This window comes from Ovis canadensis, chromosome 4, assembly GCF_042477335.2.
Source record: "Ovis canadensis isolate MfBH-ARS-UI-01 breed Bighorn chromosome 4, ARS-UI_OviCan_v2, whole genome shotgun sequence".
Taxonomy (NCBI): Eukaryota; Metazoa; Chordata; class Mammalia; order Artiodactyla; family Bovidae; genus Ovis; species Ovis canadensis.
The window spans coordinates 127,794,403-127,820,788 of record NC_091248.1 but is presented as its reverse complement, the minus strand read 5'-3'; the positions used below and the strand labels follow the sequence as shown (position 1 = coordinate 127,820,788).

The following is a 26,386-nucleotide window of genomic DNA, read 5'->3' as shown; positions in this document are numbered from 1 at the left end:
AGGCCATTTTAGTTCACTGATTCCTAAAATGTAGGTGTTCACTGTTGCAATCTCCTGTTGGTGGGTGGGTGGAATTGCTCAGTCGTGTCTGACTCTTTGCGACCCCATGGACTGCCTTTTCCCTCCATGGGATTCTCCAGGCAAGAATACTGGAGTGGGTTACCATTTCCTTCTCCAGGGGATCTTCCTGACCCAGGGATTGAACCCGGGTCTCCCGCATTAGAGGCAGACACTCTAACCTCTGAGCCACCAGGGAAGCCCTGTTAGCCCACTTCTAATTTTCCTTGATTCAGGGATCTAATATTCCACGTTCCTATGCAATATTGCTCTTTACAGCATTGGACATTATTTCCATCACCAGTCACATCCACAATTAGGTGTTTTTGCTTTGGAGGTGATGGGATTTCAGTTGAGCTATTTCAAATCCTGAAAGATGATGCTTTGAAAGTGTTGCACTCAATATGCCAGTAAATTTTGAAAAGTTGCCAGTGGCCATGATGTTAAAGCTGAAACTCCAGTACTTTGGCCACCTCATGTGAAGAGTTGACTCATTGGAAAAGACTCTGATGCTGGGAGGGATTGGGGGCAGGAGGAGAAGGGGAAGACAGAAGATGAGATGGTTGGATGGCATCACTGACTCGATGGGCATGAGTCTGAGTGAACTCCGGGAGATGGTGATGGACAGGGAGGCCTGGCGTGCTGTGATTCATGGGGTCACAAAGAGTTGGACATGACTGAGCGACTGAACTGAACTGAACCAGTGGCCATAGGACTGGAAAAGGTCAATTCATCCCAATCCCAAAGAGAGGCAATGCTAAAGAATATTCGAACTACTGAAGAATTGCACTCATCTCACACACTAGTAAAGTAATGCTCAAAATCCTCTAAGTGAGGCTTCAATGGTATGTGAACTGTGAACTTCCAGATGTTCAAGCTGGTTTTAGAAAAGACAGAATAACCAGAGATCAAATTGCCAACATCCATCGGATCATCAAAAAAGCAAGGGGTTTCCAGAAAAACATCTACTTCTACCCTATTGACTACACCAAAGCCTTTGATTTGTGTGGATCACAACAAACTGTGGAAAATTCTTCAAGAAATGGGAATATCAAACCACCTAACCTGCCTCTTAAAATCTGTATGCAGGTCAGGAAGCAACCTTTAGAACTGGACATGGAAAAATAGACTGGTTCCAAATAGGAAAAGGAGTACCTCAAGGCTGTATATTGTCACCCTGCTTATTTAACTTCTATGCAGAGTACATCATGAGAAATGCAGGGCTGGATGAAGCACAAGCTGGAATCAAGATTGCTAGGGGAAATATCAATAACCTCAGATATGCAGATGACACCACCCTTATGGACCAAATTGAAGAACTAAAAATCCTCTTGATGAAAGTGAAACAGGAAAGTGAAAACGTTTGCCTCAACTTAACATTCAGAAAACTAAGATCATGGCATCCAGTTCCATTACTTCATGGTAAATAGATGGGGAAACAATGGAGATACTGACAGACTTTATTTTTCTGCTCCAAAATCACTGCAGATGGTGACTGTAACCATGAAATTAAAAGATGCTTGCTTCTTGGAAAAAAGCTATGACCAACCTGGGCAGCATATCACTGCAGATGGTGACTGTAGCCATGAAATTAAAAGATGCTTGCTTCTTGGAAAAAAGCTATGACCAACTTGGACAGCATATTAAAAAGCACAGACATTACTGGGCCAACAAAGGACCATCTAGTCAAAGCTGTGGTTTTTCCAGTAGTCATGTATGGATGTGAGATTTGGACTGTAAAGAAAGCTGAGCACTGAACAATTGATGCTTTTGAACTGTGGTGTTGGAGAAGACTCTTGAGAGTCTCTTGGACTGCAAGGAGATCCAACGAGTCCATCCTAAAGGAAATCAGTTGTGAATATTCATTGGAAGGCCTGATGCTGAAGCTGAAACTCCAATACTTTGGTCACCTGATGCGAAGAACTGTCTCATTGGAAAAGACCCTGTTGCAGGGAAATATTGAAGACAGGAGGAGAAGGGGATGACAGAGGATGAGATGACTGAATAGCACCACCAACTCTATGGGCATGAGTCTGAGCAAACTTCAGAGGTTAGTGATGGACAGGGAAGCCTGACATGTTGCAGGCCATGAGATCACAAAGAATTGGAGATGACTGAGCAACTGAACTGAACTGACTAGGTTGAATGCCTTCTTAATAGCCTGGAAATGACTTACTACACAGCATCAGTAAATTGGTAAAAAAAAAAAAAAAAGAAAGAAAGAAAGAAAAAGAAAAAGAAAAAAACAGATACCAGAGAGGAAGACTCTTATGCAGCATTAATAATATACATATTATATACACATATACATATATGTGTATATATATATTGTATATATTGGAGAGGGCCATGGCCACCCACTCCAATATTCTTGCCTGGACAATCCTCATGGACAGAGGAGCCTGGTGGGCTACAGTCCATGGGGTCCCAAAGAGTCGGACATGACTGAGCGACTAAGCATATATGTGTATGTGTGTGTGTGTATATGTGTGTGTGTATATATATATTTAGTCGTTCAATCACTCAGTCATGTCTGATTCTTTGCCACCCCATGGACTGCAGCACGCCAGGCTTCCCTGTCCTTCACTTTCTCCTGCAGCTTGCTCAAACTCATGTCCATTGAGTTAGTAATGCCATCCAACCATCTCATCCTTTGTTGTTCCTTTCTCCTCCTGCCTTCAGTCTTTCCCAGCATCAGGGTCTTTTCTAATGAGTTAGTTCTTCACAACAGGTGGCCAAAGTATTGGACCTTCAGCTTTAGCATCAGTCCTTCCAAAGAATATTCAGGCTGTTTCCTTTAGGTTTGACTGATGTGATCTCTGTGTAGCCCAAGGGTCTCTCAAGAGCCTTCTCCAACACCACAGTTCAAAAGCATCAATTCTTCAGCAATCAGTTTTCTTTATAGTCCAACTCTCACATCCATACATGACTACTGGAAAACCCATAACTTTCACTATACAGACATTTGTTGGCAAAGCGATAGCTTTGCTGTTTAATACACTGTCTAGAGTTCTCATACCTTTGCTTCCATGGAGCAAGCATCTTCTAATTTCATGGCTGCAGTCATTATCCACAGTAATTTTGGAGCCCAAGAAAAGAAAATCCGTCACTGTTTCTACTTTTTCCCTTTCTGCTTGCAATGAAGTGATGGAACCAGATGCCATAACCTTTGTATTTTGAATGTTGAGTTTTAAGCCAGCTTTTTCACTCTCCTCTTTCACCCTCATCAAGAGGCTCTTTAGTTCCTCTTCAATTTCTGGCAAAAGGATGGCACCATCTGCGTATCTGAGGTGATTGATATTTTCCTGGCCATCTTGATTCCAGCCTGTGCTTCACCCAGCCCAGCATTTCTCATGATGTTCTCTGCATATAAGTTAAGTAAACAGGATGACAATATACAGCCTTGTTGTACTCATTTCCCAGTTTTGAACGAGTCTGTTGTTCCATGCAAGGTTCTAAGTGCTATTTCTTGACCCGCAAACAGATTTCTCAGGAGACAGGTGAGGATGTCTTTTATTCCCATCTCTTGAAGATCACCGTTGTGATCCATATGGTCAAAGGCTTTAGCATAGTCAATGAAGCAGAATTAGATGTTTTCTTGAATTCCCTTGCTTTCTCTATGATCCAATGGATGTTGGAAATTTGGTATCTGGTTCCCCTGCTTTTTGTAAACCCAGCATGGAAAATTGTAAATATGATTATATATATATATTATATATGTCTATATGTATATATATCATGCATGTCTTTTTTTAGTCACATTCTTTAAGTATCGTGGAAGGGAGCCAAGTCCTTGGTAATTAGTAAAGCTAGTGGAGGGGATGGAATTCCAGCTGAACTCTTTAAAATCCTGAAAGATGATGCTGTTAACATGCTGCACTCAGTGTGCCAGCAAATCTGAAAAACTCAGCAATCGCCACAGGATTGGGAAAGGTCAGTTTTCATTCCAATCCTGAAGAAAGCCAGTGCCAAAGTATGGCAAATAATTACAATGAATACATTTCACTCCATTCTTGGATGTGTCTCAGGGACTTTTAAACTGCACATTCTTATAACAAAACAAGTATTCATGTATCCATGTTTAGATTATTTTAATGAAATGATTAAAGTAATGAGTTGGGAAATATATATCAGAATGATTTTTTTTTGTCTCATCTACAGCATTAACCTAGGATGCAAGAATAAGAATAATTGAATGTGTTTATACTGAAAATTACCACTGCAGCTAGCTCATGGTTTGTTTGTTTGTTTGTTTGTTTTCTCTCTTTAGCCTGAATTTAATTTTCTTTGAAGGGTGTATGTGGTTCTTTGACTGAATATTTGCTTGTGTTGTAATACAATACAACACAAGTTGTAACACAATAAATACATTACATTATTAATTTACAATTTATTATATTTTACTATAATATTATATTAAAATAATGCAATATTGTATTTATTGTAATACAATAAAGTTGTAATACTATACATGTTAAATTCACACCTAAGAATTTTGACTGAGACGCTGATGATGAAAACCAAGTCTACTAGAGACCAAGTCCCCTACATTCTGCAGAGTGAAACCGAATCTGTCCGCTCAAAGTGATTGCCTCTGCAGGAGTCCTGTGCTTCTTTGCCAGGTGCTTCTCATATCCTTGAATCTTTGCTAACTTCCCTGGTGGCTCCTGCCTTACAATAGGGGAGACCTGGCTTCAATCCCTGGGTCGAGAAGATCCTCTGGAGAAGGAAATGGCAACCCACTCCAGTACTCTTGCCTGGAAAATCCCATGGAGAAAGGAGCATGGTAGGCTACAGTCCATGGGGTCGCAAAGAGTCGAACATGACTAGCAACTTCACTTCACTTTAGTGACTGAACAACAGCAATATTTTCTTTCCAATAGTATGTTAGTTTCTACTGTGCAGCAAAGTGAGTCAGCTATAGATAAATTGCAGCTATATTAAAGGTTCAGTCCTATGTGTTTGGGGGAAGTCAGGGCAAGGCACATGTCCTCTTTTGGACAGAATGGGTTAGGGCATGGAGATGATGATTTTAAGATGACCAAGGAAGGAGAGTTGGCATAGGTCACATGTGACCTCCAGACCATGTTGGAAGAACATGGAAATGTGCTTGGGGAAAGCCTACAATTGCTAGGTGAAGAGGACCCTTTGGAAGAGGAGAAAAGGGACAGGCATGTCTCTATTTTATCCATAGATTTAAAAGAATTTTTACAGAATAAAAGCCACAAAGGTCTTAAAAACCTCAGTTACACATAATATCTACCAATACATAAGGGATGAATCCAAGGAGAATGTAGACTTTGACTGACAGAGGGGTTGAGAATGTGGCTCAAACCTTCTGGGGGGAAAAGGGGGAGGGGAGATGTCTGGGGAGTGGACCAAGTCTACACCAAAATCATCTTGAACTTTCACAAAAACCGAAATTCATCCCTGTGTTCTTAGAAGGAATAGTGGTGCTTTCCAAGAAAAAAAAAATTCCAATTTGCACAAATATGAGAGAACAGAAAAGTGTTATTAAAATAACAATAAGCAAACCATTCATCTGCATGGGGCAGCTGTTAGTTTCACAGGAAAAGGAGAGAACTGGTTATTTAGCAAACTCGTTGTTGTTGGTCAAAGATTTCCTACAAATACATCTGAACACACCAAGCATTATTCTCTTATCTGTTGAATATCTTTTGGGACTTTTGGCATTTCAGGTAGTTGAGTTCTGAAAGATTTATTTGGCAGAGAACTCTTTGTTCATAATGATAAGGAACATTGAACTTTGTTCAATTGATAAGGAACAATTTGAGGCCTTCAGTAAAATTATAAGCAAACAAATTTCCATTCATCTAGAAGGATGTCTATCAGTATCTCCTTCTGTAAGCTTGACTAATGGAAAGAATCGATCTTTCTAATAAACTATAAGGGTAAGATGATCAGTGCCATCTAAAGACAAAATAAGTGAGAAAAAGCTATAAGGGAAGATCACCCACCAATCTAGAAAGAATCTAGAGGGGAAATCTTTTCTAGGGATAGAGAGAGAAAGCTCAGGGCCATCTTCTTTGGTCTCCTGCATTCCCTGTCTTGGTGTCTCTGAGAAAGAATTCACAAATAGGGAGCATCGATACTTTCTGCTTTGGAGTTTCACAAGTTGAGAATGTATCCCTTTCCTGTTAAATCAATCAAACATATACCAATTATCAATAGTGAACTTTACACCCTTTAGCCCTGAGAGTCTCAGAGAAAAAAGAGAATGCTCTGAGTTACATGGGGCAGGACCACCTGAAAATATGCAGGAAATATAGAAAGATTTTCAGAGAGAAGACAAAGGAAGAAACCTGTAACAAGGTAAAGATGATTTCAAGTATCTTATTCTGACTCAAAACATCATCTCTGGCTGTTTGCTGCCTTGAAACCCAGTGAACCTCCATTTCTGCCAATTGCCTTTTCATTTGCACCTTCCACTCTTGCTGTTTTAGTTCATCCTGCAGCTTTCCAATTTCCTCTTTGAACTTCTCTTTTATCTGAGATTTAGCTCTCTCGAGCTATTCTCTATAATTTTCTTGTAACACTTGGGTTTCTTTCTGAATCTCCTCCTCGGTCTTCTGATACTGGCTATTTGTGTAGTATCTCCCCTTGCACTTGTCCACCACATCCTGGACCAGGGTCAGCAGCTGCTCTCTCTGGTTCTCCTGCTCAGCTCCTGTGGCCTTGTTGTTGAAAACATGGTAGCAATCTCTGAACTTGTGAATCAGCTCTTGGATGGCTGTAGGAGCTTGCTTTAAGTAATCACAGAAATCCATGCCTTCTAAGTCATCTTTCTGGATGAATAAGAGAATCATGTGTTCCCTAGCTCTCTCTCCAAACATCGTCAGGATCTTCTCTGTGGCTTTCTGGTCTTTGGGCATGTAATGGCCCAGTGGGATGACCAGGAGCAGCACATGAGGCCCCAGGGAGGTCAGCACCATGCAGCAGGTAATCTCCTTGAGAGTCTCAGCATCTGAGACCTCCGTGTCAAAGAGGCCAGGTGTGTCCACGACAACAACTTCTCTCCCCTTCCAGGTGCTGCTTCCTTTCTCACAATGCTTGGTGATGGATACAGCCGAAAAGCTAGACGGAACACGTTCTCTGTGAGGATGCTGTTTCTTATTTCGCTTTTTCCTACCCCAGTCTTACCCACTAAGACAAGTCTCAGCTGGGAATCTCCAGGGTTTGCAAGACCTGGAACATCAGGAAACAGAAGACCCAGTGTTAGAATGAACTTCAACCATCTCCCCTGCAAGGCTCTCGCCCACTGAATAAATATTCAACCCTGAATATTCATTGGAAGAACTGATGCTGAAGCTGAAGCTCCAATACTTTGGCCACCTGATGCAAAGAGCAGACTCACTGGAAAAGATTCTGATGCTGGGAAAGGTTGAAGGCAAAAGAAGGGGGTGGCAGAGGATAAAATGGCTAGACAGCATCACCAAATCAATGGACATGAATTTGCATAAACTCCAGGAGAGAGTGGAGGACAGAGGACCTTGGCAAGCTGCACTCCATGGGCATGACTTAGCAACTGAACAGGAATAACAACAGATATTTTTCAGGATCCCTTTCAGCTCTTACTCTGACCTTATGGAAGCAAACAGCTCATAGAGGAGGAAACAGTGTGATTAAGAAGAGGACTCTGAGTTGCTGCCAGTAGCTGTTCTTCATAAGATAGGAGGTAACACAAAATTGACTGTGCATATTCGACTTCCTAGGAAAGTTGAAAGTTAATATCAGAGCAGTAGAGCACAGCAATTGAAACCTGAATTTAAACACCAAATCATCTACCAGCTCTTCCTGTGCTTGTATTCAGCAAGTCTCTGCATATCTCTGCAATGTGTCTATAAAGTCAAAGTCCTCTGGATTTGTCAAGCATAGACCCAGGACCAGAGGGAAGGCAATTGACAATCACAAGTGAAAGCCTGTTTTTCCAAGAAGGCAGACCTTGCCAGCTGGCCCTTGAACTTAAGGGTCTGATTCCTGCATAAGGAATCCTATGTTATATCTACTCATTTCTGCTTTGAGACAATGCCTACATTATACCATGCACAACATCATAGACACTGTTAACAACTCCAGGTTATTTTCAGAGCCATCACCATTCACCCAGGTCCTCATACTGGAAAGCTAGGAGTCGCCCTTAACTCCCCTCTTTGCCCACTTTGCAGACCCAACCCATCAGCATGTTCTCTTGGCTCCAAATCTGTTCGCCTGTCTCTGTTTTGAAGATCATCATTCCAGTCCAGATTCCATCACCACCCCTGCCTGAGCAGTCTCCTAACAGGTGTCTCCACTTGCACTTTGTCCCTTTCAGTCTATTCTGTGATGTGGGCTAACCATGAAAAAATATCAGTCAAATGGGACCAGGAACTTGCAGAAACCCCTCCCTGATGTCCACAAAATCTGTAGTTAATCTCCATCTCCCACACACTTTCTGATGAAGTGTTTGCTGCTCCTGGAATCCCTAAGGCAGAGATTTCCCCATTTGAGAACCAGAATCCCAGGATAAAAGAAGCAAATTTCCCAATGCTGCAAACACTGGATATGGGATGGCTAAGGTTTATCTAAGAAAAAATGTACATAAGAATTCAGAGTATTCTTAATAGTTGGCCTCACAATAGAAGCTCCAACCTAAGGAGATCCCAGGGCATTGGCTGGCCTTAGAGAGAGGCTGTAGGAAATTCATGGCCCAGCAGTAAAAAGGCACCAAGGCCAGTGCCAACTCCTCAACCATTGGCCAATGCTGATAACGAATGGATGGCAACCTCTGAAGATGGCAGCCATAGCCACGAAGGAGTCCATCTCTGCACTCGTGCCTCTTGGGAAGGTGGATTCTCAGCTCCTCTCATCAGGATGCTGAGTCTGTTTCTCCAACCCTTCAGTCAGACTGGGCCATGTGACTTGCTTTGGACCATAGGATCATGAAAACATGGTAAAGCGGAAAATCCAAAAGCACTGACACATTGTGCTTGGCCTTCTCTTTCTGATTTTTGGAACCTTACACCTGCCCTGGACTAGCCTACTTGATGAGGGACACAAGGCCCTGTTATCCCTGTCTGCCTGGCTGACCCAGAGCTTGCTGACCACCAGACCTGTCTGTGAGGCCACCCAAGATTATTGTGTTGCATCCTGAACCACCAGCCCAGCACCCACACATAAGTCAGTCTGGCTGAGATTAGCCAGGTTGGTCCAGACCCAAGCACGGCCCAAATGAGTGACCCTCAAAATTAAGAGCCAACTAAATGGCTGCTGTTTTAGGTTCCTAAATTGTGGGGTGATTTGCTAAACCAGCAAAAGCTCAAATGATAGAATCTATTTCTAGGATAAAGGGGTAGAGGGAGCGTTATATGAGAAACGGAGTGATCAGTCTGTTGAATGTGTTGCTTAGCGGGAGGCCCCTGGGAGCAGGGAAATTAGGGGCCTGAATGAGGCATTGATCACCCCCACATTCCTCCTTCCCAGTCCTCTCAGGCTGAAGAGAGGGGCAGAGAAACTACCTGGGAGGCCGCAACCCTTGATCCGTGTGCCCACATGGCAGGAAGTAGCAAGTAAGAAACCTCATCAAGCCCGGGAGCAGTCAGGGTACTGGAACTCTCCTGCTCGCTGTTAAGCTACATCACAAGGAGGATGCAGAGAGAGTGGAGAGAATGAGAGAGCAGAGCAAATGAAGGGAAATTGAGAAATGTGGTTGAAAATGTTTTGCTCTTGTACATGTTGGCTGGATGACAGGGCAAGAGAGTCCCAGACCTCCCCTCCAAGTCTGGCTCCCCTCCCCAAGCAGCCTCTCACCATGGCTGCTCCTGGGTTCGCTGAGGTACTGGGTGGCCATTGTGGTTTGGATTCCTGGGAATAGAGGGATAGAACTATGTTATTACAGGGACATGCAGAACAAACCAGAAACATCAACCTCCTGTAAACAACACTTTCCCTTTCTTCAGAAACTTGCTACTCGATCTCTCTTCTATTTCTCAATACTTATTCCTGCTCTCAGTCTCATTTTCAAACTGTCATTTTTCTTTACATAAATGTAAGTGCTTCAGGTGCTTCCTTGGCACTGGTTCTGGGTGCCCTTCCCTCCTCTATTCAGTGAATTATTGCTCTGAGTGCCATTTATATATCGTCTGCAGCCTAGACCCTTCTCAGAGTTCCAACCTTTCCTATCCCATTCCAATTCTCCATTTGGCAATTTTGTGGGCATCTCAAATTGGACAAAATGAAACCCTGACCTCTGTCCCCAGCCTGGTTCGCATTTCGGTAAGTGGCATCACGAAACGGCTCAAGCAGAACTTCGGGGTCATCTCTAAAACACTTCTTTCCTCACTTCTTCACAGTCCATCACTAAATCCTATAGATTTTTGTTCCCCAAATGAAAAATTATCCATTTCTGCCCATCTCCATGTGAGTCCAATCCTATCATTTGACTGCAATGTATTAGGCTCCCATAATACTGTATCTTCCATCCCTCCTCTACTCAATAGTCAGATGCCTTTATCAAATTTATAATCAAAGGATAACTGTTTTATAGTGTTGTGTTGGATTCTACCAAACATCAACATGAATCAGTCATAGGTTTACCCATGTTCACTCCCACTTGAACATCCCTCCCACCTCTCTCTTGTTTTCAAGATTATGAACTGTTCCCTCTGTACTTGAACCAAGAGTCTCATGCCTTATAGCATCCAGTTTATGAATAATTATAAATTTCTCTGACAGCCCTTGCCATGGCCTGCTGTTTTTTTATTCTTCCTGACTCCTACCTCTCATGTTTTTGATTTTGCACATGATGAGAAATGGTGAGAAACGCTAGTTGCTGTTGTTGTTGTATTTTATCATTCTTTTCCAGACTATACAGAAAAACAAACACATAATTAATAGCACTCCCATAACCAGAGCAAGGCTATGGTTTTTCCAGTGGTCATGTATGAATGTGAGAGTTGGACTGTGAAGAAAGCTGAGCACCGAAGAATTGATGCTTTTGAAATGTGGTGTTGGAGAAGACTCTTGAGAGTCCCTTGGACTGCAAGGAGATCCATCCAGTCTATTCTGAAGGAGATCAGCCCTGGGATTTCTTTGGAGGGAACAACGCTAAAGCTGCAACTCCAGTACTTTGGCCACCTCATGAGAAGAGTTAACTCACTGGAAAATACTCTGATGCTGGGAGGGATTGAAGGCAGGAGGAGAAAGGGACGACAGAGGATGAAATGGCTGGATGGCATCACTGACTCAATGGACGTGAGTTTGAGTGAACTCCAGGATTTGGTGATGGACAGGGAGGCCTGGCATGCTGCAATTCATGGGGTCGCAAAGAGTTGGACACGACTGAGTGACTGAACTGAACCAGAGCAATTCCTTATCCAAATTTCTTGATCTGTTTTAAGGGATTAAGAAAAGAAAGATTATCAGCAACAGTATCAAGAAAATCTGATCCAGAAATTACATCAAGATGTTTATTAAAATCTTTTAGTTTCTTGTTGTAGATCTTGAATATCTACAGAAATATTACCTGGGTTCAATAGGTGTTGTTTAACTTTATCCCAGTTGAACTGTGTCTTCTTATATCTGAAAGCCATTACACAAAAGGAAGTATAGTTCCAATCACATCTTGGTCTCACCTGTTTTTGTAAACTGATTAATTGATCTCCTAATGAAATAACAGATTGTTGAAGGTCAGCCACTTAGGAGGCCAACTTTCCATCAATTTTTTGTTGAGTGGTCCAAAGGACATTGGCCTCTTTATGCCCTTCTTGTACAAAATGAACTGTCTGTAAAGATTTATGAAGAGCCATTCTGGCCATGGCTGCCACAGTGGCAATAGCGATCATGCCTAAGATGGCAACAACAAGCAATCCCAAAACATGTTTAACACATTTAAGATTTTTCAATATTTCTTCAATAACATATAATGTAGGGCTTTTGTGCCAAGGTCGTTGTAACTCAACTGGAACCCATTCAACTGGAATCATTCTGGTTTTCAGAATGTAAATACTCTGCCAACTTTCATCAAAAGGAATGGTATTATATATACATGTATAAAATGAACAGTTAATACATGTTACTAATCCCAAATTGGGATCATATTTTGTTGGTCTGATCATGAAAACCATAGGAATTCTTACACAAGTCTGAATAGTGTGGGTAGAGTTTTTTTGTAAAATTAAATGTAGCTTTTGTGTCATTTAAAATATAGTCAGTATATCGTCCCTTCCAAGCGATTAGTTCTTTTCAATGCCATGGGCATTTTCCGTGTGTCATCATGCACAGGATAATGATCTAAACGAGGCACAGGGGGAACTAATCCTACCCCATGCCATACAAGGGGTTGACTACCATAAGTACTAATTGCCTATCATTATATATCCATGGGAAAGACACTTTATATTAAATAAGTTTAGGGGCTCCTCGGGGTCTGCAATCCAAACTGGAGCCTTCTGCAACACTTAATAATAAGTGGCCTTCTGATCCTTTACATAATTTCCATCTTAACCAATTTTCAATACCATGGCTAGTATTAGCAACACAATCAGGAAGGTTTCATCATGCTAGAAGTTTCCTCTTTTTCTAAAAAGGTAAGGGCAGTTAACAGAAAGAAGGAAGTCTTATCGGCATTTGATTCCTTGACAACTGACAGCCATTTTTGATATCCTGTTTTAAGACATATACTTCCAAGACCAAAACAAATAGGAGTGGCACCAGAGCCAATAGTGTAATTTATCAACTGACTCCCTTCTTCTTCCTTTACAGTCTGTTTTAATGTGTCCTAATTTTCCACATTGGTGACATCTCATATCTGTCTTTTTATTAGCTTTAGACAATGCTTGAGCCAGAATTGCATTTTATATGGTTCTGACCCAATATCCTGGCAAACTTTAAGATATTCTCCTAGAGCGGCACCCTGTACTTTGAGATGCTGAATTACCGATTTACACTCTAAGTTAGCATTGTCATAAGCAAGCACTTGCATCAGCAAATCTCTCAAACCAGGTTGTGAGACTATTTTATTTAACTTTTGACATAGCCTGACAATAAATCTACATAACGTTCCCCATTTGATTATTTATTTTGGGTAAATGAAATCGAGCCTTGTCTGGGTGGATTTATTCTCTCCCAGGCTTTTAAACCTATCATTCTCACTTTAGTGAGTAATTGGTCATCAAATTGTAACTGAGTGGGCATCAAAATGTACCCCACTAGCCATTAATTGATCAAGTGTTCTATCAACTGGTGGTTTGGCTGTCGCATTTCTGCAAGCTTGTTGATTTGCCTCATCTTGCCATTAGGTCCTAAATTGTAAAACTTCTCAGGTGGATAGGCAAGTTCTGGCTATCATTTCCCAATCATAAGTAATTAGCCATTCAGCTTGTGAAAGTCCCTGAATTAGTCCTATGGTATTGGAGGATTAGTTCCATATTGGGTACATGCCTGTTTCATCTCCTTCATGGTTTTAAATAGTATGGCATTATAATCATAATGCATTCTTCCTTGTGAGAACTGAGGATCTGGTGGGATTTGAGTTACAGCCATAGGCAGAAACAGGGTCTTCATCCCCCTGCAACTGTGCCATAGAACTCCTTTTTGTACAAGTGGTTTAAAAGAAAAGTCATCATCCCAAGGGGTTTCAGGATTGAAAGGAGGGGTCTCAACAAAAGGTGCAGTTGACCGAGTAAGAAAGATTTGGTCTTGACTTTTATCATTCTTTTGGCTCTTATTTTTCATTTTCACTGATTGTTTCTCTTCCTCATCACCTATGTTATCATATAAATTCATTTTCTCCATTTGTTCTTGTATTTGTTCTCCAGAATCCCCTGAATCCTAGGCTTTGGATTGCAGCGGTCCTAAAGCTATGCTAGTAAGATTCCTTACTGACCATACAGACAAAATATCTGACTTTGTTCTGTCATTGCTAAGTTGTGTCTGGCTCTTTGTGACCCCATGGCCTGTAGACCGCCAGGCTATTCTGTCCATGGGATTCTGCAAGCAAGAATACTGGAGTGGGTAACACCATTGCCCTCTCTAGAGTATCTTCCTGACTCAGGGATAAAATGCATGTGTTCTGTATTGCAGGCAGATTCTTTACCAGTGAGCCACCTGAGAAGCCCCAAGACATGTTACTTTGAAGGCTACAGGGCCTACGTGGGAGAGTGAGAAGGGGTGGGAAGCAGAGACCCCACTCTTATAGGGCATGGACAAAATCTCACATGCTCTGAGTTCCAGTGCAGAAGCAGTGATAAGACAGGAGCCTGAGGGAGACCCACTTGCTGATCTCGGAGAGCTGCCCAGAGAGGCAAAAGGCAACTGTATATATATATATATATATATATATATATATATATATATATATATATATATTTGTGTGTGTATATATATCTGTTCTTGGGTTGGAAGAATCAATATTGTGAAAATGTCTGTCACGATATTGTTCTATACTATCCAAAGTAATCTACAGACTGTATGCAATTTCTATCAAATAACAATGGCATTTCTCACAGAATTAGAACACAACATTTTACTATTTGTATGGGAACACAAATGACCGTGGACAGCCAAAACAATCTTGCCAATAAAATGAACAACATAGAAGAAGTGGACAAATTCTTAGAAAGGTACAATCTCCCAACAGTGAACCAGGGGAAAAAATATATATGAACAGACTAATAACCAGTTGTATAGTCTTCCCATTGGGAAATCTAACCCAGTCTCCCACTTGACAGGTGGGGAGACTGGTAAAGAATCCACCTGCAATGCAGGAGACCCAGGTTTGCTCCCTGGGTTGAGAAGATCCCCTGGAGATGAGAAAGGCTACCCACTCCAGGATTCTGGCCTGGAGAATTCCATGGACTATACAGTCCATGGGATCACAAAGAGTCAGACACAACTTAGCAACTTTTACTTTCACAATAACTAGTCATGAAACTGAATGTGTTATTCAAACCAAGAAATAAAAGTCCAGGACCAGATGGCTTCACAAGTGAATTCTACCAAACATTTATGAAAATGTTAACAGCTATCCTTCTCAAATGATTTCAAAAATTTTCAGAGGAAGAAATACTTCCGAACTCATTGTATGAGGCCAGCATCAATCTGATATCAAAATCAGAAAAGATAACACACAAAATAAAAGTAAGGCCAATATCACTGATGAACATGTATGCAAAAGTCCTCAACAAAATATTAACAAACTGTGCTGGGTTCTCACTCTGCACCTCCCAGATAGTGCCTGCATGCCACTCCCCTGCCCTGCCTGGCTGAGCCCTCCTCTTACAGGAGCCAGGCAAGGGACTGATAGGTTAAAGGCATGCCTGCCTAGATGTGGGTGCCTCTGCCCACACCATCTTATCCCCTCAGTCCCACCATGATGGAAGATGAACCTTGAAGCCAGGTTGTGTGGGGATGGCCCAGACTCAAGCAAGTTGGAAAAGTCTCTTGACCCAGAAATCACAGAGAGCTAGCTATTCCAGAGTAGATGGAATGCACTCAACCTAGTTTGGCCTGAAAATAGAAAGTGAGAAGAGCATCCTGGACCGGTTGCACTGAGGACTGAAGAGCTCCTGTGTGAATCCGCCAATCTGATTGACTTGCTCAGGGAGGCTGGAACGTCTATCTCCAGAAATGTTTTTGAAAAATAAAAAGCAATATAGTCTTTCATCTGAAGACTCCATTGCAGAAACAACCAATACAGTTCTCCATGTAGGATCCCTCTGGAGCAGGAAGAGGAATCATGTAACAGCTTCCAGTGATTTGAGACCAATGATCAATGCAGACCTTATCCTAGGGTCCACTTGGAGCCTTAAGAGAAACCAGATACTAACTTCAGACAATTTATCACAGAAAAACTAGAGTTGTCAGTGCCATCCAACCAAACCCCAAAATATCATTTTTGGTTTCCTTCCTGTTTTGCACTGGCTCCCAAAATATAATCTGAAGAAAAATATTTGAGGAGATGTGCTGGCTGGCTTGATTGTGGGCATCTTGTTGGTGCCCCAGCCCACTGCTTATTCTCTCTCGCCTGGCCAGGAACATGTCGATGGTCTACATACATCTTTTGTCGGCTTCGTTTACTTCCTATTGGGGACCTCCATCACATCTCTGTGGGCATTTTGGAGTGTTGTGCCTTATGATCAGTCAGCTGTAGTTGACTGAGAACTGTACGGAGCTGTCTATGATGCTGCTCATGTTGCTCCTTCTTTGGGAATGGTTTCAGATGAGAGCACATTATTAAGCCAGACATCAGGCAAGATATGTAACGCAAGCAGCTATGACATTATAGTTGACAGTACGGTAACCTTGAAGGTTGGAGTGTATCAGGCAGCCACGGGCTCCATCAAGCGGGCTTTGTTTCAGTCTCTCTCTCAGATGCCTTGCTGAGGGCATTTGTCACCTGTGCCTCCTTCACAGCTGTTACATCTCAGGCCAAGCATCTCCCTGGACTCAGACTCCCTTGAAGTAACGGCGGGGATTATTCATCACTGACAGTGAAAGTGTTAGTCGCTCAGTCATGTCCGACTCTTTGTGACCCCACGGACTATAGCCCACAAGGTTCCTCTGTCCATAGGGCTTTTCCAGTCAAGAATACCAGAGTGGGTTGCCATGCCCTCCTCCAAGGGATCTTCTTGACCCTTGGATACAATCTGTGTCTCTTATGTCTCCTGTATTGGCAGGCCGGTTTTTCACCACTAGCCCACCCTGGAAAGCCAAATCTCTGGAAAGCCCTATCTCTGGAAAGCCCTGTGTAAATTTAAGAATCTGCCCAAGATATGGGGGTTTCCTGGTAGCTCAGCTGGTAAAGGATCTGCCTGCGATGCAGGAGACTCCCATTCGATCCCTGGGTTGGGAAAATCTCCTGGAGAAGGGAACATTTACCCACTGCAGTATCCCGGCCTAGAGAATTCCATGAACAATGTGGAGAATTAGCCAAATAGATAGTTATCTGGTTTGGCACTATGCTGTCTTCTGAACTAAGTACTGAAATAGGCCTGCTTATTGCAGTTGGTTTTTCTATGTTTTGGCTCATCCTCTACACTCAGAAGTCAAAGACTTCACTGCTTGGCCCAGCAAAAGAGCCTGAAATCTTTGACTCCATATCTGCCTACAAGACCTATCAGGCTAAATCAGCCATCAAGGTTGTCCACTTTGAATCCACTCTCTATTACATGAAGAGAGAATATTGTAAATCTTTAGAAAACAACCCTGCTCTCAATCCAGTCTTAGTAAGTTTGGCTCAGTTCAGTAGCTCAGTCATGTCCGACTCTTTGCAACCCCATGGACTGCAGCACACCAGGCCTCCCTGTCCATCACCAAATCCCAGAGCTTGCTGAAATTCACGTCCATTGAGTCGGTGATGCCACCAATCATCTCATAGGCAGCTCGGAAGAAGGTAGCTAAGAAAAAGATCAAAAGGGAAACAACCACTCTCAGTGGAATCCAGGATCAGTGCGACTTTCCCATGATTCCTTAGAGTTCCACACCATTGTGACTGACTGCTGTGCAGCACAGCTTTTAGATCCAGCAGGGATCCATATGATGAAAGAAGTTCTCAGGGTTCATGAGGCCATCGGCATCCAGGTTCTGCTGGCTGAGTGCAATCCCTCTGTGAGGGACTCCCTGGCCCAGGGAGAGTGCTGGAGAAATGAAGAGGAAAATCTCTTTTACAGTGTATGTGAGGCATGACTTTTGTAGAAGACTCTCAAAACTTGAAAGATATGTATGTTTCCAATGGTCTCAGCTTTTCCAGTGATTGAGAGTAGATGGAAGGGAGGAATACTGTCTAGCCAGGTTTTTAAAATTTCAGGTGTGCCGCATTTTGTACCGTGAACCTGGAAATTGTTGCTCCCTGGAGACTTTGGCCTTTTGGATGGACAGAACTGTTCCTTTGAAGCTGATAGCCTTTGTTGATACACAAATGCAGCAGAGCTTTTAGTTAGGCAGAATCAAAAAGAAGAAACTGCCGAGGTTTTCAGCTTTCTTGCACATATGGAATCAAATGAATATCTGTTGAATCGAAATGTAGAGTAAACCCCAAAGTTAATGACCATCTTGTTAGGAGATAAGCGTCTGGACTCTTCCTTCCTCAGGAGGTGAAGGGGTAAAGATGGCATTTACATGAGAAGTGCTGGAGCCTGTTTGGCAGGGCTCCCTAGAGAGGGAGTAGAAAGGATAGTGTGTCTGCTAGTGTAACAGCAGGTAGAGAAGCTTCCTGAGTGTAGGGTAGTAACTAGACAAGCTTGTACTCACTTTCGGCTTCCCTCGTCCTTGTCTTCCCTGCCCCACCAGATGGCAGTCAGATCTCTGACAGTTCTCAGGCAAAGTCTTACCAGGAGTCTAATGGCTGAGCAGGTTTGCAAAATCCTACCAGCCAGCCCCACTTTATACAGAACACTCTTGAGGATACATTTGATGTTTTTAGTCAGCCTTTTTTCTTTAGGGTAAGTAGGTAAGAAAAGAACTCAAAATCAGCCGACACAGTGAGAATCCTCCCTGTCTCTTCTGTGATCCCTACCTGTCCTTGGTTCTGAGGACTTCTCTTTTACCGCTGTGTGCTTCCCATGGAATCTGCCCTAAACTGCTGCATCTGATGAGCAGTGAGTAACGAGTTGGCCAGGCAAAAGGTAAAATGCTGGCTGGGTAATTTTATGTAACCTTTACATTTTAAAAAAAATTTTTGGCTGCACTGGGTCTTTGCTGCTGCACCTGGGCTTTTCTCTGGTTGCAGAGAGTGGGGGCTAATCTCCAGTTGCAGGGAATGTGGGTTTCTCTTGCTGGGAAGCATGGGTTCTAGAGTTGTGACATGTGGGCTCTAGAACACAATCTCAGTACTTGTGGCACACAGGCTTAGTTGCTCTGCAGTATGTGAGATCCTCCCAGACTAGGGATGGAACCCGTGTCTCTTGCATTGGCAGGAGGATTCTTTACCACTGAAGTGGGTATATAGGAAGGGAAGCCCTTCCCTTACACAGGGAAGCCCATATGTAGCCTTTTAAATGAGCCTAAAGCAAATAGTTCAGGATAGATTGCAAAAAGGCATGACTGACAGCTTCCCTAAATAATTTAATTATTTTTCAGTGATTTTTTTTTTCCTTCTTATGATATTTTAGCAAGGGTCAACTGGGAATTGACAGTCTTTCTCATATTGAGAAGCTGCTGGTCATCTTTATTTACTCTGCAAGAAAAATTTATTGTAACCAATGGAAAAGAATGCACATAAGTGATAGTGTGCTTCCCAAAGAGCACCAGTAATTAATCTGCAGATGTTTTTAGTGAAAACAGAGTGAAAGCTTACTGCCATGCACCCTGTTGATGTACAAGGAATACTGATGACAGTGACAGCTTTTAGCTCTATGAAACAAGGTGAAAATGAAAGTCACTCAGTCATGTCCAACTTTTTGTGACCCCATGGACTGGAGCCCACCAGGCACCTCTGTCCATGGAATTCTCCAGGCAAGAATACTGGAGCGGGTTGCAATGCCCTTCTCTAGGATGTCTTCCCAACCCGGGGATTGAACTCGGGTCTCCTGCATTGCAGGCTTTTTGAATCCTCTAAAACTATTATGTAAGAGGATTTAGAAGCACACATTCATACAACCCAGATTCTGTGGGTGAATTATTTATGAGACCTGATCACAGGTTGTGGCATAGCAATATTTTCTTTTCAAAAGCAAGTATGTCCAACATTGAAAGCTTAAAGTTCTGTATCTGGACTTTCATGGATGAATAAAATAAATGATTTTCCAAAGTTAGGACTAGGAGACTAGTTTATGCAAAAATGAAAAGCGTATTATTTTAAACAAATGAGATAAAAATAGCAAAAATGCAAAATCATTTTTAACCTACTTCTACATTCTAGAATGGCTACTGGTTTTTCCAGTGGTATGTATGGATGTGAGAGTTGGACCATAAAGAAGGCTGAGTGTCAAAGAATTGATGTTTTTGAACTGTGGTGTTGGAGAAGACTCTTGTGAGTCCCTTGGACTGCAAGGAGATCCAACCAGTCCATTCTGAAGGAGATCAGCCCTGGGACTTCTTTGGAGGAAATGATGCTGAAGCTGAAACTCCAGTCCTTTGGCCACCCCATGCGAAGAGTTGACTCGTTGGAAAAGGCTCTGATGCTGGGAGGGATTGGGGGCAAGAGGAGAAGGGGACGACAGAGGATGAGATGGCTGGATGGCATCACTGACTCGATGGACGTGAGTTTGAGTGAACTCTGGGAGTTGGTGATGGACAGGGAGGCCTGGCATGCTGTGATTCATGGGGTCGCAAAGAGTCGGACATGACTGAGTGACTGAACTGAACTGGTAATCCCTTGAGAGCCATACGAGAAATCATAAGCCAGCAAGTTTACCAGCAAGAAGTAGAAAAACAGGTAAGAAGAGTCCTTCTAGGATCAGAGAAACCTGAAAAGCTGGCCATGAAAACTATCCCAGCAAAGTAAACCAAATTTAATTAGATAGACTGTGGACTAATGTATGTCCATGGGCATTGTTAAAAATTAGAGTACAATCAACTGGCAATTAGTAAGCCTAACACCTGGGTATAACACCAATAGAGACACACAGATAAACAGAGAGATTAGGGAAAGAAACTTTCAGAGAGAGCACTGCTAAAAACTATTGTTATCCCAGGTAACTGTGTGAATGCCAGTGACTGCACCTTCTGAGCAGCAACATCAGAGATTTCATACTGGGGAGACTTCTGTTATTGTTATTGTTGTTATTCAGTTGCTAAGTCATGCCCAACTCTTTGCAACCCCATGGACTGTAGCATGCCAGGCTCCACTGTCCTCCACTATCTCCAACAGTTTGCTTACTTCATGCCCTTTGAGTCAGTGATGCTATCTAATCATTTCATCCTCTGTGATCCCCTTCTCCTCTTGCCGTCAATCTTTTCCAGCATCAAGACCTCTTCCAATGAGTCAGCTCTTTGCATCAGGTGGCCAAAGTATTGAAGCTTCGGGATCAGTCCTTTCAATGAGTATTCAGGGTTGATTTTCTTCAGGATTGACTGGTTTGATCTCCTTGCAGTCCAAGGCACTCTCAAGAATCTTCTTCAGCACCACAGTTCTAAAACATCAATTCTTCGGTGCTCAGTATTCTTTATGGTCCAACTCTCATATCCATCCATATATGACTACCGAAAAAACTATGACTTTGACTGTTTGGACCTTTGTTGGCAAAGTGCTGTCTCTGCTTTTTAATATGCTATCCAGGTTTGTCATAGCTTTCCCTCCAAGGAACAAGTGTCTTTTAATTTCATGGCTGTAATCATTGTCCATGGTGATTTTGGATTCTAAGAAAATAGAATCTGGCAGTTTTCAATTTTTCTCCTATTTGCCATGAAATAATGAGACCATATACCATGATCTAAGATTTGTTGAGAATTGAGTTTTAAGCCAATTTTTCCACTTTCTTCTTTCTCCCTCATCAAGAGGCTCTTTAGTTCCTCTTCACTTTCTGCCATTAGAGTGGTATCATCTGCATATCTCAGGTTGTTGGTATTTCTCCCAACAGCAAAATGGACACGAACGGGTGGGAGAAACATACTTCACCAAAAGAGCCTGGTGGTGGTACAGTTTAACAATTAGTCCAACTCTTGTGATCTCATGGAGTGATCCCACTATGTTCCTCTGTCCATGGGATTGTCCAGGCAAGAATACTGGAGTGGATGCCATTTACCTCTCCAGAGGATGTTTCTGACCCAGGGATCCACCTGGGGACTCCTGTACTTCAGGCAGTTCAGTTCAGTTCAGTCGCTCAGTCGTGTCTGACTCTTTGTGACCCCATGGACTGCAGCACACCAGGCCTCCCTGTCCATCACCAACTCCTGGAGTTTACTCAAACTCATGTCCATTGAGTCGGTGATGCCATCCAACCATCTCATCTTCTGTTGTCCCCTTCTCCTACTGCCTTCAATCTTTCCCAGCATCAGGCTCTATTCCAATGAGTCAGTTCTTTGCATAAGGTGGCCAGAGTATTGGAGTTTCAGCTTCAACATCAGTCTTTCCAATGAATATTCAGGACTGATTTCCTTTAGGATGGACTGGCTGGATCTCCTTGCAGTCCAAGGGACTCTCAAGAGTCTTCTCCAACACCATAGTTCAAAAGCATCAATTCTTGGGTGCTCAGCTTTCTTTGTAGTCCAACTCTCACATCTATATACAACTACTGAAAAAACCACAGCTTTGACTACATGGACCTTTGTTGGTAAAGTAATGTCTCTGCTTTTTAATATGCTGTTTAGATTCCTCATCACTTTCCTTCCAAGGAGCAAGCATCTTTTAATTTCATGGCTGCAGTCACCATCTTGCAGTAATTTTGGAGCCCCCCAAAACAAAGTCAGCCATTATTTCCACTGTTTCCCCAGCTATTTGCCATGAAGTGATGGGACCAGATCATGATCTTAGTTTTCTGATTGTTGAGTTTTAAGCCAAGTTTTCCACTCTCCTCTTTCACTTTCATCTGGAGGCTCTTTAGATTCTTACCAATTGAGCTACAGAGACATGTAGACTAGAGCCTAGTGAAGTCATCAAGAAAGTATGGAAGAGCAGCAAATCAAGCCCCAGAAGAAGAGAAGGTGAACAGTATCCAGAGTTGCTACACTATATTACGTAAAGTGTCAAGTTTTTAAGAAAAGCTATAAGACACAGAAAACTATAATCCATATACTAGAAAAGATAAGGTGACAGAAACTGCCTGTTAGAGGGACTAGATATTGGATTTGAAGACAAGGCATCAAAGTAGCAAATAATAAATACATTTAAAGAACAGAAAGAATCACACCTAAAGAAATAAAGGAAGTTATGATGACAATATCTCATCAAGTAGAGAATGTCAATAAAGAGATAAAATTTATATTTTAAGGAAGCACAAAATAAACATTCTGATATTTGAAAGTAAACCTGAAATTTAAAATTGTACTTCTAGGGGCTTAATGACATTTTGAACCAACAGAGGAATGATTCAATGAATTTGAAAATATAACAATTACAAATATATGAACATAACAACTGAGCCCTGCCCTGAAACACATCAAACAGAAAATAACCAAAATCAAGGGGATATTGCACAATAATAGCTGTAAGGTCAGGGTGAGGTCAGGATGAAAGGTTCAGGGCGAGGTCAGGATGAGAGGTCAGGGCAAGGTCAGGCATGTCGGGACATGTCCCAGCAGAGGGCGCTGCAGACACGCCCCGGAGACGGCCCGGCAACCAAGCCGACCAATCAGGAGCCGACACGAAGCCCTCGCCGTCCAATCAGGAGCTGACACGGAGCCCTTGGACACCAATCACCGCTGAGCCCACGTTTTCTTCCTTATATGGGAGCCCTGGCCCGGACTATAAAACCCTTCCCCACCCTCACAGGCTCTGCAGACTCCCTAGACCCCGCAGACTCCTTTACCCCCAAGTAGACTCCCTTTGCTTCGCAGACCCCCCCTTGCTTCCTTGCTTCCCCGCCCCCGGGAGTTCTGCCCGAGAGCAACCGCCCAATAAAAGGCCCTGATCAACGGTCTATAGGGGTGGCTCCTTCTTCCCGCGGCGTTTCTTACAATAGCTATACACTCCAATACTCCACTATGAATAATGCATATATCAATTAATCAGAAGCTCAACAAAGAAATAAAAGATGTGACAAACACTGGAAATCAACAAGGTCTAATACAAGAATACTCCACCAGCAGCAGATTACACATTGTTTTCAAGTGCACAAGGAGTATTCTCCTAATTAGATCATCTATAAGGACATGAAACAAACTTTGATAAGTTTGTGTTGTTGTCACTGTTGTTTGGTTGCTAAGTCCTGTCTGACTCTTCTGTCACCCCATAGACTGTAGCCCACTAGGCTCCTCTTTCCATGGGATTTCCCAGACAAGAATACTGAAATGGGTTGTTATTTCCCTCTCTAGGGGATATTCCCAACCCAGGGATCAAACCCATGTCTTCTGCATTAGCAGGTAGAGCCTTTACCACTGAGCCACCAGGGAAGCCCAAGAGGCCTGAAATCATACATAGTAAGTTTCCCAGCCAAAATGGAGTAAAATAACAGGAAAAATGAGGAATTCAATAATATGTGGAATATTAAACTACACAATCTTAACTAACCAATGAGTCAAAAAAGATATCAAACAGGAAATTATAAATACTTTGAGATGAATGAAAATGAAAAAACAACATGGCAGAACTTAGAGAGTGCAGCTGAAACAATGCTTGGAGGAGATTTCATAGTTGGGAACACCTATACTAAACAAAGATTTCAAACCAGTAACATGATATTTCACATTGAAACAGTAATAAATTAAAAGCAAACTAAAACCTAAAAGCAACCAGAAGAGGGATATAGTAAAGATTAGAATGGAAATTATTGATCTAGAAAACAGAAAATTAATAAAGTCTAAACTTGTTTTTTTTAAAAATATGAACAAATTTATAAATCTCTAGACAGCTTATCTGAAAATATATGGAGGAGAATTAAATAATTAAAATCATAAATGAAAGAGGAAACATTATTACTCAGCTTTCAGAAATGAAACAATTACATGGAAATTTCATGAACAATTTTATGCTCCCAAAATTAGATAACTTAGATAAAATGAACAAATTAATAAGCTATCAAAATTGAGTCAGGAAGAAATATGAAGTCTGGATAGATCTATAATTCATAAAGAAATTCAATACCAATAAAAAATATTTCTACCAAAAAAAAAAAAACCCAAAGCAAAAAAACCATGCAGACCCAAATGACTTCACTGATAAATCCTGCCAGATATCCAAGAATTAATATCAATTCTTCACAAACCATTCCAAAACAGAAAAATACATTTAAATTCATTCCATGATGCCAGTATTATTCTGATACCAAGTCAGAAAAAGACACAACAATATAAGAAAATTACATGCCAATATATCTTATGAAAATAGGAGAAGGCAATGGCAACCCACTCCAGTACTCCTGCCTGGAAAATCCCATGGATGAAGGAGCCTGGTAGACTGCAGTCCATGGGGTCGCGAAGAGTCAAACACGACTGATCGACTCCACTTTTACTTTTCACTTTCATGCATTGGAGAAGGAAATGGCAACCCACTCTGGTACTGTTGCCTGGAGAATCCCGGGGATGGTGGAGCTTGGTGGGCTGCGGTCTATGGGGTCACACAGAGTAGGAAACAACTGACATGTCTTAGCAGCAGCAGCAGCAACAGCAGCATATCTTATGAATACAGATGCGAAAGTCATCGATAAAATAGAAGCAAGGTGAACCCAGCAATTATATGGAAAGTATACACCAAGAGACTAGAGATCTCTTCAAGAAAATTAGAGATACCAAGGGAACTTTTCATGCAAAGATGGGCTTGATAAAGGACAGAAATGGTATGGACCTAACAGAAGCAGAAGATATTAAGAAGAGGTGGCAAGAATACACAGAAGAACTGTACCAAAAAGATCTTCACAACCAAGATAATCACGATGGTGTGATCACTCACCTAGAGCCAGACATCCTTGAATGTGAAGTCAAATGGGCCTTAGAAAGCATCACTATGAACAAAGCTAGTGGAGGTGATGGAATTCCAGTTGAGCTATTTCAAATCCTGAAAGATGATGTTGTGAAAGTGCTACACTCAATATGCCAGCAAATTTGGAAAACTCAGCAGTGGCCGCAGGACTAGAAAAGGTCATTTGTCATTCCAATCCCAAAGAAAGGTAACGCCAAAGAATGCTCAATCTACTGCACAATTGCACTCATCTCACATGCTAGTATAGTAATGCTCAAAATTCTCCAAGCCAGGCTTCAGCAATACTTGAACCATGAACTTCCAGATGTTCAAACTGGTTTTAGAAAAGGCAGAGGAACCAGAGATCAAATTGCCAACATCTGCTGGATCATGGAAAAAGCAAGAGAGTTCCAGAAACACATCTATTTCTGCTTTATGGACTATGCCAAAGCCTTTGACTGTGTAGATCACAATAAACTGTGGGAAATTCTGAAAGAGATGGGAATACCAGACAACCTGACCTGCCTCTTAAGAAATCTGTATGCAGGTCAGGAAGCAACAGTTAGAACTGGACATGGAACAATAGACTGGTTCCAAATAGTAAAAGGAGTATGTCACGGCTGTATATTGTCACCATGCTTATTAACTTCTATGCAGAGTCCATCATGAGAAACGCTGGGCTGGAAGAAGCACAAGCTGGAATCAAGATTGCCAGGAGAAATATCAATAATCTCAGATATGCAGATGACACCACCCTTATGGCAGAAAGTGAAGAGGAAACTAAAAAGCCTCTTGATGAAAGTGAAAAAGGAAAGTGAAAAAGTTGGCTTAAAGCTCAAC

At 42.1% G+C, this 26,386-nt stretch overlaps 1 protein-coding gene and 2 pseudogenes across 1 annotated transcript in view; 1 reads left to right on the top strand and 2 right to left on the bottom strand.

The window, feature by feature from the left end:
- Nucleotides 1-26,386, bottom strand: part of LOC138439615 (GTPase IMAP family member 7-like) — a 566,929-nt gene that overhangs the window by 381,954 nt on the left and 158,589 nt on the right. The gene's annotated exons all lie outside the window — the stretch shown is intronic.
- LOC138439781 (GTPase IMAP family member 4-like) lies at nt 6,563-9,904 on the bottom strand (annotated as a pseudogene).
- LOC138439063 (sulfate transporter pseudogene) lies at nt 15,682-17,810 on the top strand (annotated as a pseudogene).